Below are 5583 nucleotides of genomic sequence, written 5' to 3'. Positions count from 1 at the left end.
TTTTGTCATCATTCCATACAAGAGACATCATCTTTACACACAGGACAAAATCGACGGGTTTTCCTGCCCTCTTTTGATTGACAGGATATAATTGGCCCTGATCATCGGATGCTTTTAAACGTGAAAAATTGCCTTTAATGGTATTTGTAGTGACCCGGAAATCGATCAACGTCAACCATCTTCAAGGACATATCAGTTCTCTAATTGCACCGAGAGGAGACGAGGAATGAGGAGTGAAGAAGCTTCCAGAGGAACTAGGAGAGAGGATACACAGATGTATCCTTTGCGGAAATGTTTTTTGTCAAAAACCTGATACATGTATGAATTCCCCTCCTCCTTTACATCTGCCACAATCTCAAACAAATAGTCATTTGATGATGTGATGGAATTTTGTGTGAAATATCTTCTAGAGGAAATGTGTGCTCACTCACATAACTGTGATTTTCAAGGCTAAATATGTGACCATTCTCAAAAGGCACAATACCTGGACATGTTGATCATGTTTTCCCCTTAGTACAGCTTTTATTTATTTATTTAGAAATGCAATTGTGTGATTTGACCACAGGAGAGCTCCGTTGTCCACTTTAGTTCAGCTGCGTAACGTAAACAAAATCTGATAGTTTTCTGTCCCAAAAAGTTAACTTTTTACACTGGTGAAGATGAAGCAATGCCTGGGAAATGCAAATTTAGTCCATTATGACTAGAAAAGTGTTTATTTATTTATTTATTTGTTTGTTTGTTTGTTTGTTTATTTATTTAGGAATTATAAAAAATAAAGAATATGTTTGAATGACATCTCCTGCCTCACACCTCCAGGGTTTGGTGTTCAATTCTTGCTGCCACCCTGTGTGTGCAGAGCTTGCCTGTTCTCCCCATGCTTTTTTGGGGTTCCTCTGAGTACTACGGTTTCCTTCCCCAGTCCAAAGACATGCATTGTAGGCTTATTGGCATCTCTAACTTGTCTCTAAGTAGGTGAATGTGTGTGTGATTCTCTAAGTGTGTGAATTGGTGTGTGAAAGTGTGTGTGATTGTGCCCTGCAATGGGTTGGTACCTTATTTATGGTGTCCCCCACCTTGTCCCCTGAGTCCCCTGGGATAGGCTCCCCGCAATCCTGTGTAGGAAGTGTAGTAAGTGGTACAGAAACTAGATGGATGGATAGACACCTCTTTTTTCTCTCTAATGGAGCCAAATGACCCTCTGTATCATAATGTACTGTATGCTTCCCCCACTTTTGCAGCTACTGAGCATATTGTATAGAATTCAGAAGTCAAACCACAGAATTCTGCATGTGTTTCTGAGATCGTAAGTGAAAGTTTGGTTCCTGTGCCTGTGGGTTTGGCCCCTTGTAGCAGTGAACAACTTGATTACTGTGATGACTATGGGCTTTGTGCATTGTCAGGTGGGGACCTATTCCAGAAGTGGTCTGCCCTTTGCTAACTGGACCCAGTGTATTGCCCAGTGCCTAAAGTGTTATCCTTTTTGGAGGGCCTGCTGAATAATAATAAGTTCCCATCTACACTGAAGATGTAAGTGGAAGCCATTTTAGCCCATCAAATCAAAGTGGATGGTACCTTGCAATCATAACTAGTGTTCCCCCCCAAAAGTGAAAAGAGAGAAATTTGCATTTAGGGATTCAATTCCAATTACACTGAAAGAGGTCATTTGTAACTCTACATCTGTAACCTCATCTAATTATGGAAAAAAGTTAAATTACTGCCAATTAAAAAAAAAAAAAAAAGTTTTCAATCGAAAATAAGTTGATTATGAGCAACATCCACAACAGACTCTGTCTCATCACTTGAGGTAAAAGTCACTCATGGTATTTCAACATAAGCCTCATTGTCATCTCTACACTTGATAGCTCTCTCTTCCCCCTGGGAAACTTCACTGGGGAAATGATCAGTCGTTCATTCAGTGAGTTCTACTGTTTGGCTAAGTTTTTTTTTAATTATAGGCTTGGTGTTAGGTCATTTTTTTAAAAACTTTGTCTGATGTATTTACTGCAGAATGTGTAAAAACTATTCTCTGTTTTGACAGGGTGACAGTGCAAATACACTGCTGACATTTTGAGAGTTGGCATAAAATGATTGTATCATGTACATTTTTCTCTCGCACATATCTATTCAACAAATCAAAGCATGACATTCTTTGAATGAGAAAAGCACACTTACAGTGGTGCTTGAATGTTTGTGAACACTTTAGAGTTTTCTATATTTCTGTATAAATATGACCTTAAACAAATAGATTTTCACACAAGTAATAAAAGTAGATAAAGAGAACCCAATTAAACAAATGAGACAAAAATGTTATACTTTTTCATTTAGTTATTGAGGAAAATGATTCAGTATTGCATATATGTGAGTGGCAAAGTATGTGAACCTTTGCTTTCAGTATCTGGTGTGACCCCTTTGTTCAGCAATAAGTGCAAATAAATGTTTCCGGTAACTATTGATCAGTCCTACACATCGGCTTGGAGGAATTGTAGCCCATTTATATTGAATCATTTTCCTCACTAAATAAATGACCAAGTATAATGTTTGTGTCTCATTTGTTTAGTCCACTTTTAGGACTTGAAAATTGGATGATGTTTTAGGTCATATTTATGCAGATACATAAAAAATTCTAAAGGGCTCACAAACTTTCAAGCCCCACAGTAGCATGGAGGGTTTTAGATATTTTAGGCAAACCACTGCATTTACTGCTGCATTTCTTGAACTTTCTCCTTAACCAACATAATCTTTTCAATCAGACAGACAAAGCAAGGATAGAAAGTGGCTCAACAGGGCAGTGGTGGCTCAACATGGCAGTGTTAGCTCAACAAGGGCAGAGGTGGCTCAACAGGGCAGTGGTGGCTCAATGGTTAGGGCTCTGGGTCACTGATCAGAAGGTTGGTGGTTCAAGCTTCAGCACCATCAAGCTGCCAGTATGGTGCCCTTGAGCAAGGCCCTTATGTAACCCTATGCTCCAGAGGTGCCGTATTATGGCTGATGTTGTGCTCTGACCCCAGCTTCCTAACAAGCATTATTTTCATTTCTCTGCTGTCATATATCGTACATAATTGTGTATGACAAATAAAATCTTGAACTTTGAAAGTACTTTCAGAAAATTCAGTCACAATGACACTCACCTGGTGTTCCCAGGTCACCACACAACAGTAATATGTACAAGAAATGTACAATTATACAAAGTATTATTTTTTTTAAAAAGTGTGTGTATGTGTGTGTTCACACATACACACACATACACACACACACACCCCAAAATAATAGTAATAATTCCTCTCTGACTCCGAGGAGCCAGAATGGTGTTCTAAAAACTGAGAGCAGCATATGAGCTACTTGAAGTGATTACTAAGGCTGGATGAGCCTTTTTCTCCTCAGTGAAAGTAAATCCATCACACTGCAGAAAACTCCCCCTTCGTCCAGAAGTGCATGACAAAATATCAGGCTTCTGGGGGAAAACCATGGATAAGCCATATTTATAACCCCATGATGTTGGATTATTTGGCCATTGTGGCTGTGAATACTTATGTAAATGTGCTTTTTTTTGTTTTTTTATTTTTAATACATTTGCAAAGATTTCAAACAAAGTTCTATCACATTGTCATTATGGGATATTGTTTGTAGAATTTTGAGGAAAATAATTAATTAATCCATTTTGGAATAAGGCTGTAACATAACAAAATGTGGGAAAAGTGAAGCGCTGTGAATACTTTCCGGATGCACTGTAACTCTGTTCCCTGAGAAGGGAAGGAGACACTGCGTAGCTTTGTCATACCAGGGCAGGCCTGTGAATTGCATCTTTGCTTCAGATAATAGAGGCTGATGGCGGTTCACAGGTGCCATATTTATATCACGTGACGTGTTTAATTGCCATGTCACCTGATCATGGTAGGCTTATAAATAGGCATGATTTTACACGAGCTTCAGATGACGGTCGTGCACGAGAGGTGCTCCCATAGTGTTATGCTAAATGCAATGGCTTGTTCCCTTCTCAGGGAACAGGATTACATGCGTAACCCAGACGTTTTCTCAAAAAATTTAATGATTAAAACCTTTGTTTTGTGGCCGTTATCTTAAAAATAAAGACAATCAGGAATAAAAACTTTTTTCCTGGCACTGTATAATATTAGGCATGCTAATTGCAGTGGGGGGGGGGGCCCTCAAATTCTCTAATGGTCATAAGACTGCCCCCCCCCCAGTTTCAGTGTACAGTATTTAGCTCACTGATTAGATTATTTTTTTAAGTTTCATCATCCGCTCATTGATCCAGTTAAAAGTCCAACATGTCTATGTACTAAGTGAAAACTGTGTAAACTGTCAGGTTCAGCTAGAATGATGAATGCTTGTTCACTTTACCAACACATTTACTTATTTCATGAAGCATCTGTAGAATATTAACAGCTACAAAATACTTTCTCATACTGAGTCACACATGTTCTTTTCTGTAAGAGTGAACATTGATATTGATTGCTCCAGGCCACCTATGCATTTATCCTGTCGATAAATCATCTGGATGATGATAGGTTGGCATATAGAACCTTATAAAAGCTAATTTATCAGTAAGTTTGGAGATAGAACATTTAGTTTTTCAAATATTACACCAGACAGAAGAATAACCTATTTAAGTATTAGTTTATGTGCTTAACTAATTGCAATTAGAAATACTTTTGCCATATATCTAAAATGTTAGGCCCCTGATTTAATATTAAAGTGTGTACTTTATGTTTTGAACTCTAACAATTTTTGAGAAAATAAACACGTTTTTGCTTAAGTAAATCACCTAAAGATCAATGCTCTTACCTGAGTGGGCGAGATGTTTGTGCAAGAGAAACAGGTTACATAATGCATGTTTCCCGTAAGTAAACAATATATTGTACACTAACTAATGAAAAAAAATCTATTTTTACATGAAAAAAAGCATATGTTAAACATTTCACACTGCTATGTTTTCATCCAACCCACAGAGTTTACATTTCCATTTGGTTTATATTAATGAATGCACTTAAAAGACGATGTCATTTAAACAGTTTTAAATCCCTTTCATAAATGCAGATTTTCAGGCTTATGTATTAGTTTAGTTTTAGAATTTAATCCTGCTATAAATCCCACTCAGTGGTAAAATTGGCCAGTCAAGAAAATCTAAGCTGAGTTCTGTACGTTTATATAAAATATTTAGACGCTCTTTCATTAGTGCAAGGTTTCCACTGAAATTTGTCATATATTTTTTCACATTACTTTCTAAGAAAATACCTATTTCTACATTTCATTATCCTTACTGTATATAGGCAGTTATGAAGATTTATTTCAGCAGCTGCAGAAATAACTGTTTACAGTGGTTAATATTTTATCTTAATCCCATTATGAACATTCAGGCAATACTACTACTTAGTCACGTCACCCTTGCCTACTTTCCTATGTGACTATTGACTATTAATAGAATCAATAGAGAAAAGATACTTTACTTCTTTTTATAGATATCACACAGTAAAAGCTATTACATGGCATTGCACTTTGACATATAGAATTTGCAGTGTAGCTGGAATACTGGTTAATCATTAGTGACAGGATAACAGCAGATGT

Source organism: Ictalurus punctatus, chromosome 17 (genome assembly GCF_001660625.3).
Source record: "Ictalurus punctatus breed USDA103 chromosome 17, Coco_2.0, whole genome shotgun sequence".
Taxonomy (NCBI): Eukaryota; Metazoa; Chordata; class Actinopteri; order Siluriformes; family Ictaluridae; genus Ictalurus; species Ictalurus punctatus.
The sequence above is the reverse complement of the archived record's forward strand: the minus strand, read 5'-3'. Positions refer to the sequence as shown.